The sequence below is a fragment of the Saccopteryx bilineata genome, chromosome 1 (genome assembly GCF_036850765.1).
Source record: "Saccopteryx bilineata isolate mSacBil1 chromosome 1, mSacBil1_pri_phased_curated, whole genome shotgun sequence".
NCBI classification, from domain to species: domain Eukaryota; kingdom Metazoa; phylum Chordata; class Mammalia; order Chiroptera; family Emballonuridae; genus Saccopteryx; species Saccopteryx bilineata.
The window spans coordinates 125,418,170-125,435,097 of NC_089490.1; positions in this window are offsets into that span (position 1 = coordinate 125,418,170).

The window sequence follows — 16,928 nt, forward strand, 5'->3', positions numbered from 1 at the left end:
GTACAATTTCAATTTTTCTAAATTTGCTGATATTGTCTTTGTGGCCCAACATATGGTCAATTCTTGAGAATGTTCCATGTACACTAGAGAAAAATGTATACTCTGTCGCTTTGGGATGAAGTGTCCTGTAGATGTCTATCATATCCAGGTGTTCTAGTATTTCATTTAAGGCCACTATATCTTTATTGATTCTCTGTTTGGATGACCGATCTAGAGCCGTCAGCGGTGTATTGAGGTCTCCAAGTATGATTGTATTTTTGTTAGTTTTTGTTTTAAGGTCAATAAGTAGCTGTCTTATATATTTTGGTGCTCCTTGGTTTGGTGCATATATATTAAGGATTGTTATGTCTTCTTGCTTCAACTTCCCCTTAATCATTATGAAATGACCATTTTTGTCTCTGAGTACTTTTTCTGTCTTGTAATCAGCATTATTAGATATGAGTATTGCTACGCCTGCTTTTTTTGGGGTGTTGTTTGCTTGGAGTATTGTTTTCCAGCCTTTCACTTTGAATTTGTTTTTATCCTTGTTGCTTAGATGTATTTCTTGTAGGCAGCATATAGTTGGATTTTCTTTTTTAATCCATTCTGCTACTCTGTGTCTTTTTATTGGTAAGTTTAATCCATTTACATTTAGTGTAATTATTGACACTTGTGGGTTCCCTACTGCCATTTTATAAATTGCTTTCTGTTAGTTTTGTATCTAGTTTGATTCTTCTCTTTTGTTTTTCTATCATTTGTTTTTGTTTGTTTGTGTTCCATACTTCTTTCCTCTGTTGCTACCTTTTTTAAGTCAAGTGTTTTTGTGGTGGTTTTTTCAAGGGTGGTTACCATTAAGTAATGAAAAGGGTACCTACCATATTCATTGTAGTACCCTATCTTATAAGTATTTCTGCACTTCATCATCCTTTGCTACTGTTAATCTCCATCCTCTCCCCCCTTTTTTCCTTTGTTGTCACAGTTTAAGTTTGGTTTTATTGTGTTCTTGGTGGAGCTGTTACTTGTGGTGTTGTTTTCTTTTGTTCTTTGAATCTGGTTGGAAAACCCCCTTTAGTATTTTCTGGAGTGGGGGCTTTCTGTTGATAAATTCTCTCATCTTTTCTGTATTTGTGAATGTTTTTATATCTCCTTCATACTTGAAGGATAGCTTTGATGGGTATAGTATTCTTGGCTGAAAGTTCCTCTCTTTCAGGGCTTTAAATATTGGGGTCCACTCTCTTCTAGCTTGTAGAGTTTCTGCTGAGAAATCTGATGATAATCTAATAGGCCTACCTTTATATGTTGTACTCTTCTTTTCCCTGGCTGCCTTGAGAATTTTTTCTTTGTCATTGGTTTGTGTCATCTTTATTATGATGTGCCTTGGAGTGGGTTTGTTGGGGTTAAGAAAACTCGGTGTTCTGTTTGCTTCTTGAATTTGAGGCTTTAGTTCTTTCCACAGGCTTGGGAAGTTCTCGTCTATTATTTGTTTGAGTATATTCTCCATTCCATTTTTTTTCTCTTCTCCCTCTGATATACCTATTATTCTTATGTTATTCTTTCTGATGGAGTCAGACAATTCCTGTAGGGCTTTCTCGTTTTTTATTATTTTTGAGTCTCTTTCTTCTTCTCTCTGTTGTGCCTCAAGTTGTTTGTCTTCTATTTCACTAATCCTATCCTCAATCTGGGCTGTTCTGTTAGCTAAGCTTGTTACCTCGTTTTTCAGCTCGTGAATTGAGTTTTTCATTTCTGTTTGATTTGTTTTAATAGTTTCAATTTCCTTGGTAATATATTCTTTGTGTTCATTGAGTTGTTTTCTGATCTCCCTATATTGCCTTTCTGTGTTTTCTTGTATATCTCTGAGTATTTTTAAGATTTCTATTTTAAATTCTCTGTCATTTAGCTCCAAGGCTTCCAATATGTTAAGTCTTTTCTCCATAGATTTTTCCACATCTATTTGTGTTACCTCTCTTTCTTTTGTATCCATAATATTCGATTTCCTCTTTCTTATTGGCATCTGAGGGTGGTCTTGTTGATAGCACTAATTAGAATTAATAAAGAGTAAAAAGTAAAAAAAAAAAAAACAGTAATAATTTATTATTTCCCCCTTTTTTTCTTTCTTCTCTTTCCCTCCTCTCCCCTCCTCAGGGAAATATTGTGCCTATGATGGAGGGCCTGATTTGGGGTGAAGAGTTCAAGGGGCAAAAAAAGGGAGTAGGGACCTACTAAATGCAAAAAAAAAAAGGAAGAAAATTTTAGACAAGCATAAGATGATTTCCTTGTAAGTGATGGTCAACTAAGAGATATAATGAGAGGGATAAGAGGGAACCAGAAAAAAAGGACCAAAAAAAGAATAATAAAGAAGAAAAAAATAAAAATAATAAGTAAAAATCTGTTGTATTAAGTGGAGTGAAGACTAAATACAATGGAGACCTTGGGTTGGGAGGACCCAAAATGCCACAAAAATAAACAAACAAGAAAAAAACAAAAACAAAAGCAAAAAAGAAAAATAAAGCCAAAAAAAGCCTTGAGTCCCAAATTAACTAATTTGTTTGTGATTGAGGATTAAATGGGAGGAAAGTAAAACGAGAAAAGAAAAAACGAATAGAAAGGAAAAAATAAAAAAAAGAGAAAAACAAAGGAAGAAATAAAAAAGGAAGAGAAAAAACAAAATAAAGCAAATCAAAAAAAAAAAAAAACAAAAGAGGAGAGAGTGAGAGTTAAGTGTTTTAAAGTATAACCTTAAAGGAGGGTGAGGATGAAGAAGAGAAATAAAATGTAACAGTTATGGGTAGTGTAGTTCAAGAAAAGGGAAGCATAAGATGGGCAGAGAATAGCAGGACCGAGGTGGAGGAAATAAAGGCAATAAGATAGAAGAAACAAACAACAACAACAAAAAAATTAGTGGAACAAGTTGTAAAGTCTGTGGATTTTTCTTGATTTTGAGAGGTTAACTTCTTCCTTTTTCTTTTCTCTCCCTCTTCCTGGTCGGTGACTCTGTACCCCAGGCTCTGCCCCTGTGTCACACCTAGGCAGGGATTTGCAGTTGATGGGATTCTATGGCAATGTCATATAATTGGCTTTAGTCTTGCTGGTAGTCAAGGCTTGTTGGCGTTTGCAGGGTCCAACGATGAGAGAGTTTGCTTTCCTGGATTCTCTCTCCTAGTCCCCCCTTCCTGAATTAGCAGCCTGGTGATCCAGCTATAAGGCTGCAACTGCTTCTGCCTGGGGAGTAAGAGGCTCAAAGAGCTGGGAAATCCCCACTCTATCCCCACTCAGTGCAAGGCTTTGGGAAAGGCTCTGGCAGTCAGGGCCTCCAGTGTAACCAGGCGGGGGTGGGAGTCAATTGTTGTCAAGGTGACTGTTCAGTGCCTAGCATTCAGTTGGACCTCTCAACCCAGGCTTTCCACACTTTGTAGCCTGTTTTGGCTGGGAAGAAGAGGCACTAGTCTCTGCTTGAGACTAGTGTAGTATAGATCTTATTATCTGCCAAGTCCCTCTTGTTAGCATTTATCCCTGAATATGGAGGCTCTATCAATCAGAAGTTGCCCCCGCCCCTTTAGCGAGAGGCACTAAAAAATATCACGCCTCTTGTCTTGGATCGCTGAACTGAGAGAGATCTTATCAATTAGAACCGAGGGTGCGCAGATTTCATGGGTTAAACTAATTTCAGTGATTGGGTCGCAGCTGTGTTCCCGAAGGTATTTTAGGCCGCCTGCGTGCGCCCCTCCCCCAACGCTTGATTGTTAGCTTGAATGGCTGGGTGAGGTGCCCCGCCCACGGAGAGAATCTCCCAAGTAGAAGACCACCCTGGTGCCTCTCCCGCTCGCCCTGCTGCTGGCGGCTGGATCGCACCAGGCGCAGGATAATGGGGCACCCTGGGTGTGCGGGCCAGTAGGGTGCTCTGGGTGTGTGGAATGCCCAGGGCACGCGCGCGAATGGGGTGCTCCGGGCACCGGTGGCTGGCGACTCTCACTCGCAGTGCGCGGGCCGCTGGGAACGTTAGCGGTGCTCGCTCTGCAACCAGACCGGGCGTGCGCTGGCGGCTGCTGGCTGCTCCCGAGTGTGGGCTGACTCACCACAGGCGCACTCCCTCGCGGCTTGAATGAACGTCGCTGCGGTAGCTTCCTCCACACCCTCGTCTCTCAGATTCAAGTGATAACAGTCCTTTCGCTTTCAGTTTGTGTGGAACTCCGGAATGCTCCGAGGATAAATTTTTCTGTTTCTAGTTGATAAATTTGTTGTGTTTTAGGGGAGATCTGTCGGACGCGCTGCTCACGGCGCCATTTCCGTGACGTCACCTTATTTTAGTTTTTTTTAATGACCCATGATCAATAATATAATTTTGTTACTCTAGTCCAGAAACAGAACTTATACTAATTTGTGTGACTGGCTGTTGTTTTAGGTGGAAGATTGCAGGCTTTGTAACTTTTTCTACAAGATATGGGTTATTTTCTTTTTACAAGTTACATAAATAGAAAGCAATTTCAGAATCGTGATGAAACCATGGGTCTCTATGTGTTTTGGCATATCTGTGGAATGTAGCAACCCATCTCTGCAAAGACAATCTGTCTGACAACTGCAGACAGGAAGGCCCAGTGATGAGGTGAAAAGAAAAATGAATCTGTTGTTAAAAACAGGGGTGAGGGAGAGCTCTACGTCTACATCAAGGTTTTAGGTTGATGGAAAGTCACATTTCAGTGTATTTAATGGAAATATTTTCTATTTGAATTCAATAATGCTGATTGCTTTACCATTGGGTAAGAATTGCAAAAAGACTTCAAATTAAAAAAAAAAGGTCTGAGGATGAGTAAGATTTAATAGGCAAAAAGGGTGAGGAAAGAGACTTTATGGAGAGGCAAGAGCATGTTCAAAGGCCCTGCAGCTTGAAGGAGAAATGAAGTTCTGGAATGTAAGAAAAGTAAAAGAAGTCTAGTGTGGTTTGAGCAGAGAGCACAGAAAAGTGTGGGGAGGGGGAGGGGGAGGGAGAGGGGGAGAGAGGAGTAAAGGGATAAGACCACTATGATTCCGGTCAACTGGTTGAACTCCCGCTCTCCTGTAGGCTAGGAAGTACTTCCTCCTCACTAATGTTTTTCTTCACACTTTCTTTTACAGAGTTGATATCTCTAACCTGAGCCTCTAAAACTCTCTGTACATACTTCTTTTAAAGCATTGTTTTACTCAAATGCAATTATTTATTGCTACATATCAATTTCTACTACTAGAGTCTGAAATTTCTGTGGACAGGAATAGTTATGTTCTTTTTTTCCCCATAATGCTTGGCAGATACTAAATATATGTAAATATTTCCTATATGAATCAATCAGTTAGATTCACTCTTTTTTTGGCAAACAAAATTATATGTTTGCACCATCCTGTAGAAATGATCTGATTCTGTATGGACAAGGTACAATAGTATAAATCACTCAATAAAAGGGTAGTGTAAGTTCAAAGTCTAATTCAGTTGAGTTGCAGTGAATGACAATTTACCAAACAAAATGTGTAATTTAGGAGCTCAGAGACCTAGTCTGTTTGGTTCAACTCTCAGTGCCTGGAACACTGTGTATACAAGGTAGAAACTCCAGAGTTGTTTACGAGGTAGATAAGTGTGATACTCTATATAATATTCCTGATACTTATTACAAGCCTTGGAATAAAAAATCTCAACAAACATTTGATAAATGAATAGAAAGTGTTTGTACATAGTTTTTTCCTTTCTTATCCTGCTCTTCAGGCTACATACCATACATAAAATTCATCCTTAACTCTAAAATTTGAAATAGCTTCAATTTTGGAATATCAAAATTATTCTTGCCAAATTGTAAGCAGCTTTGGCACTTTGGAAAGAAGGTGTTGTTGAATTGCTGATTTGTTATGACAGTCAGTGATGGTTCTCTTCGAGATTTTAGGGATGAAAAAATAATTAAGTGAGCTAAGGGTAGAAGGAGAACTCAGGGAGACTATCCATTTAAAAACTATGGTAAAGAACCAGATACTCACCTCACCATTAGGTTTGCACAAGATTGTTGTACAGTTGGGGCTTGTATTAAATTTATAGTTTTCCTTCCAAAGAAAATTTGATGGGGGCTGATGCTTTGCTTCAGACGCTGCTGTCCAGACCTTTAAGAAAATAGTCTGTTAATAACAAATGTCATTGGAGTTCAACAGTTTTGTAGATGTCAGAGGGTAATTTCTCAAACATATGAAGTTTTTAAATATAATGACTATATAATATATCATGTGAAATACTCTGTGTGGTTTAAAGGAAAGCACAAGAATGAGTAAAAACCCACCAGTATCAACTAATTATCTGTTCTCTAGGCAAACAATCTCTTTTATGAATTTTGTTTGCTTAATTTTTAGGCATTTAGTTTTAATAGTTTAGTCATAAAAACAAAAGGCATTGTACAACAAATTGAAGAAAGCTATGGAAATTTAATTATGGGTATTAATTTACACACAGAGATGAACCGCATGGATCAATTAGCCACCACTGAGAAAATACCACATTTTGCATAGAGCTCTAGTGACGAAGAAACGACTGTGTTGAGCCACATCTGACCTGGGTAAGTGAGACATTCCTGTACATTTTTGGTTCATAGTATGTAATATCTTATACTCACTGTTACTGTGGAATTAGCCTGCATTAAGATGTTTGGAGGGAATTGGTAAAAAGAAATTCTTTCCCCATTCACATTTTGCTGGAGAGTATGATTTCCAATCTCCAGTGCTAAGTCCAGGGAAGAGTTAATGAGCTTCACGAATAAATCCTTTATGTTAGTTATTTTAATGTGTCCAAAAGCACTAGAAAAACATAAAGACTATAAAGTGTCCAGATAAGCACATCTTTAGATTACTTTAAGAATTAAATAATAAATATGCTTTGAAAGGTGTTCCTAAACTGTCTACTCTATTGAACAAATTCTATGTAGAGATAGTGTATTTGGTATCTAAGACAAATGCCTTGATTCTTAGTTCTGTCTGTTTATCTGTGCAATAAAATGTCCTTTTACAACAGATTATTAAAGAAAACGTTAAAAGTACTTTAGGTATCAAGGTACAAATGCCATAAGAAGGTGTGATCATCATTATTTAAATCCTACTGTTTGCAAAACCACTGAGATATGAAGTTCAAATAGGTCAAGAAGTTAAATTATTTAGTTTATGTCTGCTAAAGTTACTGTGAAAATGACTAGCAACTATGTACTTAAAAGAATTCTGTTTTTAGAAGCTGTTGTTTTTTTATAATATACCTGGGTTTTCTTTTCCTTTTATATTGCTGGGATTTGGTAATGCTTCTGATATCTGTGGCATGATGTCTTTTCATTAGTTTGAGAAAATTCTCTGCTGTATTTTCACCAATTTTGTATTATTCAGTCTTTCTCTCCTTTCTTGAGTGACTCAGTTATAAGTAGTTAGATTTTTTTTAATCTTGCCTTCTTTTTATGCTTATTTCTATTTTTATAAATTTTTTGCTCTGAATCTGTGTATTTTGTTCTGAGAATGTTCCAATTCAATAATTTTCTTTTCTGTTGCATCAAATACATTATTGAAACCAACTATTTTTTTAAATATCTAATTGACTTTATTCAACAATTCATGAATTAGGCAGCATCACATCAAGTAAATAGAAAAGTTCTCTAGAACCCACTTAAAATAGTAATTTTTATTATTAGATATTTTTATTCCTAAAGTTTCCTATTCAGTCTTATTTTTAGCTTTCAGTTCTATGCTAAATATTTTATCTTGCTATTTAATCCCTTGAATATTTTAGTTATTTTAAAATCCCTGTCTGATAACTGTAATATCTAGATTATCTATGCCTGCTTTAGTGTGTATATTTTTAATCTTAGTTTTTGGTTAAATTTTATAATTTGTTGCCTTGTTATTTTTGACTTAGTGTTTATTATTATAGATTAAAAATTGCAGAGATAATTTAAGGTTATTTATAGCATTTTCTTCATCCAGAAATTATTTTATTTATATTTATTTATTTACACAAATTTAACAGGGTGACAGTGGTCAACCAGAGTATATGGATTTAGAGAAAACATCACATCATTTGGACAGTCGATTATGCAGTGTAAACATCACCCAAAGTTAAATCATCCTCTGTCACTTTATATTTTGGTTCTCTTTAAGCTCCTCCCTTTCCCCCACCTCTTTCTTCTCTTCCCTTCTCCTCCCCTCCCCCTGATAACCACTGCACCCCTGTCTATGTTCATGAGTCTCAATTTTATGTCCCACCTATGTATGGAATCATACAGTTCTTAGCTTTTTCTGATTTACTTATTTCACTCTGTATAATGTTATCAAGGTCCATCCATGTTGTTGTAAATGATCCTATGTCATCATTTCTTATGGCTGGGTAGTATTCCGTTGTATATATGTAGCACATCTTTTTTATCCAATCCTCTATTGAAGGATATTTCAGCTGTTTCCATGTCTTGGCCACTGTGATATTGGTCCCTTATCTGAGCTGTACTAACAACCATAAATATTAATCAATGAGTTAAACATCCACCTTTACCCTTCTGTATTGAACTCAAGATCCTAGAAGAAGAAAAAAAATACTATACTAAGTTCATCTAACTGACTTGCCAATAATAAAAAAAGTCCTTGAATAATGGAGTTGACTTTATTTGTAGGGATAATGTTGTGCTGTTTTCTCTGGTATCTTTGAAGAATTAATGTTCATTATTTGGTTCCTTCAAAAGTTATATTGATTCCTATTAATTGCTAAGTACATTAAAGAGTTATATTTCATCTAATTCCTTAGATGAAATCATAGACTGCACAACAGATTAGAACTTTGCTGTCTATTGACTTATTGCTCTTATCCCAATAGAAGACAGTAAATAATTAAAATAAAATACGTACCAGGATCTAGATTGTGCCAGTTCTTCAAGATATATAGAAAAGTTATTCAAATTTTTCTTGGTATGGGATGAGTGTTCAGTAAATTTCTTTGAATCACCAAACAAAGATAGGAAATAATCTTCCCCTTCCCCAAGCACAGCTGGCTCAATAGCATTGACAGACAGGGTATTTCTCTTTGAAGCTATGAAGCTGTAGACTCCTTTAAAAGAAACCAAAGAGGGAAGCAACAAAGGGAGAAGTAAATAAAAGAATATTAAAGGGACCCAAAGCCATTATCTTTATTCTTTGTTTCTACAATACTATATTCTTTATTAGTTTTACTCTTACTGTCAAACTAAATGAAGATAGTTAAAAGCTTTAAACCAAAGTCGACAAAATAGCCAATAAGTGATTTTTTTAGTGATACTTTATTCCTAGAGATTATTTCAGTTATCTTAAACTATAAAATATATCATTAGTATAATGACTATTACTTGATTATTTAGTTTTACTAGAAGTATTATATGTTTTTGAGTAGGTAAAACATTTGAGTCTCTCAAATTTAAATAATGTCATATATAAGTACAACTTTATTATGTTTTAGGTTATCAATTTTCTCCAAATTGGGATCTATAAATTAAATCTTCAAATGAGTTCTTTCTTACCAATGGTTAGTATTTTTGCCAGGTAAAGACTTAAGTTTTCTCTCATTGACTAAAATACTTTATAAAGAAGATAAAGTAGTACTTAATCAACTGCTAGTATCCTCTTGGAAATCTGCTCCTTTAGAATTCTCACTACTAAGATTCAAAGAAAATAAGGTTTTATGGTTTTGCATAGAAAGTAATGCTGAATCAATCTAATAATATAAGTGCAAAGAAAGTAACATGACAGAGAGGCATTATGATGGAGTGGCTAGAACAATGTCTTGGATTTAGACAGACTTGCAGTTATATTCCAATTCTGTCATTTACTAAGTTAACTGATTTAAACTTTCCAATTCTCAGTTTTCCTGAACATAAAATAGAAATAATACTACCTTTTTAAGGTGACATGAGAATTGAAGATAATGTCGAAAAGTGTTTAACAGTGTCTGGTATTTAGCAGGTACTCAATAAATGATGGTTATTATTGTGACCCTAGGTCCAAAAATCCTCAAAGGATTAACACAATCTAGAGCAGGGGTCTCAAATTGAACTCAGCATGTGGGCCGCAGAGCAAGATCACAGCCCTTAGGCGGGTCGCACTAGGTCTACAAAAGGCAACTGTTACGCAACACTTTTCTCACTGCAGTTGAAAACCAAAAAAAAAATCAGTACAACAAGCACAATCGTACATGCAGTTTACTCAGTGTCACAAAATGACCAGAAACTGTTGTTCGCATCACAACTGCTGTTAACTAAGCTAATATCTAGCTAGGATGCTAGAGAAATGAAAAATACAAGTAGGCCCCTAGGCTTACTTAATTTTATCCAAAATATTTTGAACTTTGTGGATTAGTCTGTGGGCCGCACAAAATTGTTCGGCGGGCCGCGAGTTTGAGACCCGATCTAGAGTTTGCTATCTATCATCTATCTATCTATCTATCTATCTATCTATCTATCTATCTATCTATCTATCTATCATCTATCTATCATCTATCTATCTATCTATCTATCTATCTATCTATCTATCTATCTATCATCTATTTATCTCTTTAACAAAACCAAAGTGAGGTAAAAACTGGACAAGAAAAAATTTAGAGTTCCTAAAAAGGATTCCACAAATATTTTGTTTTAAAGAAGTGTTTAGAATTCAATTTGTTTATTCCCATTCAAGTGAGTATTTACTTAATCGTTTAATTACTTTGGGAATGGAAACTATATAACAGCCCTTTTTATATCTCATCCTGAGGGATAAAAGCCTTTGTATTCTAAAGGGAAAGATGACACATTCATTTCAGCCCCAGTAATTATTTCATCTAGAGGAACAGATGAGAACAAATCAAATGCAACAAGTCACAGCAAACTCAGACATCTATTTACAGAAGTGGAATTTACAGTAACTGAAGGAGAAGACTACATCCTTGCTCAAATCTCATCTTGCAAGAGGAAGCCATTATATTTTTGTTTTTTTCATGGTTTATCCCAAATATAGAACATATACCACAATGATACAGTGCTTAAGGATAAAAAATATTCCCTCCCTAGATTTAAAATCTGTGTTTTCACATTTAAACATGTTGTATTAATATAAGGTTATAGTAATTAAATATATATAAATATAAAAAATATATGGAAGATATATAAAAATAATTAGTATATAATATTAAAAGTAATTAAGAAAATTAAATAAAGTTATGCCATCTGGATAGGAATTAATATACTGTGTACAGATATGATAAACAGACTCTGCCTTTCATGCAAGGCCCAGTTAGTGTGTGTGTGAAGTTATACATAGGTAAGAAGTGGCTTGATATCATAACTCTGTAGGTTAACATAAACAAGAGGCTTCCCTAGGAACACCTTAAAAGTGGCTTGATATAACATTTCAGTAAATTAACATAAAAAGGGCTCTCTTTGAGAAACTCCCAAAAAGATGGTTTGAGGTGATAATCCTGTAGATTGACACCTGTTAGAAAGCGGAAACCAGAAAAGGCCCCCTGCTGAGGTAGTCAGCCAGACTCCAACTTTGAACATGGACTGTCTCCACACTGCTTTGACCAAGGACAACCGATATGGACACATAGACAGGGCCCCCTTAAGCTGTACCCAGGCACCCCAAAAGGATTTGTGAGTAATAAACTGCCTGTGTGATTCTTGCAACTAACTTGTATGTGGTCATATCTTTCCTCCGGTGGCAGTTGGTCTTGGCACTGATAAGTAGAATCCTCATAGTCACCTCAAGAGTAATCTCCAAAGAGGCCACCAGCCCTGATGTTAAGCAGGAGTGTCCCACTGTGCAGGGAAGTCAAATCTGGGACGCCTGATCAACGTAGAGCTCAGGCTCTACTGGGACAACCATATGGATTTGGTCATTGTTAAAGGTCAGTGTGAAGTTAGGAGGCATCTTTAAAAATGTATCTTAGGTATACAAACAATGAAACATAGAAAATATGACAACCATGGCTATAGGTCAAAATCCTACATAAATACCAGAAACAAGATCAAATAGAGAAGAAGCAGACAGACTATCAATGTCCACAGAATGGCAGAGGAAAATTGAGGCATCAAGTAGTTGAGTGTGTTTGTGCTACCAGTTTTAGGACCTGTTAGTTGACTGGTAATTGTGATATAAACCCTAATCTAGTCCATTCTATGAGAAGGTGCTTAGAGATATGGTCATATTCACAACGAAGTTTTATTTATTACTTTCTATGTACTAGGTTATTTTCATAAATATCTCATTTAATCCTTAGGATAGCCCTGTGAGGTTGATATTTTAATCCCCATTTTGCAGTTGTGGAAGATGGAACTCAGAGATGCTAAATACCTTACTTAATGTCTCACACTGTAGACAGTAGAAAGATAATTATGACTTCAGTCCTCTGTTCCAAGGCCAGTGGTCTTTTCAGTAAATTATGATAACACAACCTTAGTTTCCTGTATATGACAGGGAACAAATACCCTGCAGTATGAGTATTGCTAAGTGCATTGTTGGCAACTGTTAAAATTTTATTTCTTCCTACCATTGTACTGTTTTTATCTTCCCCTCCTACAAATTCTTTATGGTTTCTCCTTTCTCTAGCTACCATTTTGCCTACTTTATTTTTTTTCTTTCTCTTATCTGTCTTTTCCTTACCAAAGCTCTAAATCTCCTAAAGGCACAAAGTACATAATACATTGCTTAATTTTTCTGGGAGCATTAAAAGGAAGGACAGTTAATGTTCTACATTAGAATTTTTTAATTATCTAGCAATTCCAGAAGAATTAAGCAATGAACCCATTAACTATTATGATAACTCAAGATATTCTAATCATGGGGATTATATACCTGGCCACATAAATTATGTGACCAGAATATGACTCCAGTGCTAGGATCAATAGTGAGCATAGTCAAGTTACTCCACATAGGACATTAAGAAATTAGTATTAATAGACACAATTGATAAAACATCATTCTGGCTTCAAAACACAGAGAATTTATCAAACTATATACTTTAAAAATAGTCTAAAAAAATCGGTATATATTTTGCTTACCTAACCTGCTTTCTGATTGGAAATGGTCCACTCCAGTTGATCTAGAAGACTTTGGTGTGATTGTTGATTTAGTGACTCTACTAATCTGAGGGCTGGGCAGACGGCAATTACTAGGTATGTCAACGGATGAGCACGGTGGTGATGGCAGTGCTATGCTACCTGAATCTGAAGTATTCGGGGTACAATGGAAGAAAGATAGTGGCGTCCTTGAGAGAGCAGCTTGTGCATCTTCTCCTCTGTGTACAAAAATTAGCATAATAAACAAAGTAAGAAAGTCAAAATGAATAGACTAGAAACACATAAAGCATGAACCATCATTATTACCCAGAGTTCTGCTCTTCAAAGGTACTGTGCATCTGATGTAAGCACAAGAAGATCCTATATTTCTAGTTTCAACAATCTAAATAGAACACTTTAGTATCAAGTTAAAACTTGCTTTTATTTTCTATTTAAAATTAAATTCTTACTCTAAGTAGTTTTGAAAAAGTATAAAAGTAGAAAGAAAATAAAAATCAAACAAGAATTGTACCATTTTTCCCAGGCTATTTTTTTTTTGTGTGTGTGTGTGTGTTTAATGCTCAAGTTGAAAACAAAGTTCTGGGGTGTTCAAAACCTTATTTTTCAAACACTGGATAAATGGTCAGGCACCTTAAACACCCCCTTTCTGAGGGTCACATATCCACAGTAATTTAGAAACTAAGTATTTTACCCCCATGCATTGTCTCAGTTTTGGTCCCTTTGTTTTCCAGAGTTCCTATAAAGTTATTTCAGCCACTTTTATGTTGTTGTTGTTTATTTCCACCAATTGTTTCTATAAGGAAACAAAGACCTGGCACTTACTAATCTGCCATTTTGCCAGTGTCAATCTCAATTTCTCTGTTTATCAAGAGGTAGTCACCATCCTTTTATTATATAATTTGTAGTTCTTTCATCAGAAATATTAACCTGGAGATTTTTTTTTTACTCAAAACCAGACTTCCCTAAGTGTACCTTTCAGAAGGTACAGACATCTTAGGCAATTTATTTTTCATAATTCAATAGCATTGGCTTTGAAAATTGTATTTTTACTGGCCCAGTATTTATTAAGCCTGAGCATTTGCCATTCTCCTGACATCACAAGTACTCCAAGCACTCATCTTTGTTCTGAAAAACTCAAGTGTGACTATAAAGTGGAATGGAGACTATAGAGATTGATTGTCAAATTACAAATATGTCATCTCTGTCCAACCTGAGACAGGCTCATATGACGTGATTTCTCCCTGACACTGGCTATAATAGACAGCAAAAGTCCTTTGCTCTTTCAAAGTCCCTTACATCTGGGTTTCATTACAGACAAACTGGATCTATCTTTCAGCATGTTCATTTTATAAGGTCTGAATTTTTTCTTTTCGTCAGTAAAAGAATAGCATTCCCAAATAAATTTAATTCTGCAAAAGATTCCAATGAGCCTTGGCAAATGTTGCAACCAAAGAAATTTGGCCTAGGACCACAGGGTGTTCTTATTTTTGTATTTGAATAAGAAACTTCTAATGGCTACACACAGCTTTGGAAGAGCTGAAACGTTTCAGGCAGAGATGTGCATGACGCAGGCCGTTGTTTGGAAACCCTGCACTCACAGACCCACTAGACTTTTTTGGGAAGATGAGAGGTTTGGCCTAGTGCTTAGCTTTCCCTAGTGCTTTGGATATGGAATTTTCCAAGCCCTTTCTTGGTATTTTGCTCCCTCTGTAATTGATTAACACTAAACCAGAGGCAGCTATAAAAGTTCAATTCCAGATTTTAATGTTATTTTGGGAGATGTTGTACTGGTAATACTAACAACAATAATTTCTCAGTTGATCTGAGAAATAATTTAAAATATTTATTTTGATCAATAAAATATTTTAAAAATGGACTTGAACTGAGTAATAAACACAAGACATCTATATCCAAAGCAACATTAGCTTTAAATTGTGTCTATTCAATACAATAGATCATTTTTTAAAGAAAAGATGAAAAAACCAATGCTAATGCTTTAGTTGATAGAACGATGTATATTAGTAGTGAAAGTAGGGAGTTGCAGTTTTTATTTAACATCCTCACAGGCATTTCTTAAACTAAAATTCTTTAGCAATTCTTTGTCCCCAGGTCAGCAAAGCAGTTCTAAGGAAATTTTCTGTCAATTGCCTTAACATGTTAGGTGTGAGTTTTGGACCCTCAGTCAGGTCTGATATGATGGAGATCTGTCTGGGTGCATTTTTATATTACTCAAGACTGAACCTTTCTAAAACAGTGGTTGGGAAAATAGTTTTATGATACAGTTGATTTCAGAAAATGTGTGGAATCAATTTTAGTTCTAATTACTTCATTAGATGTTTTGAGACAAGAGGTCAGGTACTCTATCATTAACCCTAAAACTCAATCCCTTCTCTCCACTCATTTGTGCTATTCTTACTGGGTTTGTTCCTCTAGTTTATCTTCGTATTCAGGGACTTGATTCTTCAGGATTGCTGATGTTTCTCCAGTGGCCTGTATGTCTTCCATCTTGACTAGAAGAAAAGTCTTTCTCTCCTGGGAAAACAGATCATAACATTAGGCAATGAATATAGCTGGGATCAATATAGCTGAGACTCAAGTCAGATTTTCTTTTTCAATTGAGCTCACCTGTTAATCTAACTACCTTAAAGCACCTACTAAATTTAATGATTTCTTTGCCAAGCTGGTGCCAGGACCAGGATTCTAATGGGAAAGTGTAAGTCCTGACTTAGCCAATACTGATATTGGCTAAGGCTATCAGAGAGACCAAGGTGAAGGTGTGAAGCGTTCGTAGGAAACAGCTCAAGAGGCAGGTGGAATCCAGTCTAGCTATCCTGATGACCGTTTTCATCTGGCCGATGCTGCCTGTTAGAACACTGAGGTAACATCTCCATAGTTACAAAGTTCCAATCTCTGAACAGTTACATGTGGTTGCTGCACCTGTTCTGTAGTTTGCAAACATGAAATAAGGTAACTTGCTTTTAGGAGAGCCAGATCTCCCACCAGACAAACTATGTCACTAAAATGTTTAATATCCTAATTTGGATTTCTGAGGTTCAAGGTTAGTATGTAATAAGTATTGGGGAGTTAATCACTGTTTTTAAATGTTGTTTCAAAACAATTTTTATACTTTTTTAAAAATTTTGTTTTTACAAATGTTTTCTGAACACATAGAAAGAGCCCGGCAGCAGGAACAGAAAGCATACACTTTCAAGGCAAAAATAAAGCTACTGGTAGAAAAGAAAATTAAAGCCAGGAGACTTAAATTCTTCCCCTAGCTATGCCAGCAGTATGATTGAGAAGAAATCACTGAATTCAGATTCTACAGTGAGTAAAAGATCCACACATAATGTTTCATGTTGATGAGGGCATGAAAATAAAATGAACATATATAGGCCCTGGCCGGTTGGCTCAGTGGTAGAGCGTCGGCCTGGCGTGTGGGGGGACCCGGGTTCGATTCCCGGCCAGGGCACATAGGAGAAGCGCCCATTTGCTTCTCCACCCCCCCCCCCTCCTTCCTCTCTGTCTCTCTCTTCCCTTCCCGCAGCCAAGGCTCCATTGGAGCAAAGATGGCCCGGGCGCTGGGGATGGCTCCTTGGCCTCTGCCTCAGACGCCCCGGAGGGGCAGAGCGGCGCCCCTGGTGGGCGTGCCGGGTGGATCCCGGTGGGGCGCATGCGGGAGTCTGTCTGTCTGTCTCTCCCCGTTTCCAGCTTCAGAAAAATACAAAAAAAAAAAATGAACATATATAAAAATACATCATTGTACACAATGATACAATATATAAATGATAATGATTACTGGATGAGTTAATTGTATCTACTATGTACCAGGGACAAGCAACGTATTATGAATAAACAGTTCCTGCTGCAAAGAATAAGAATAAAACATCTTCCAATTTAGTT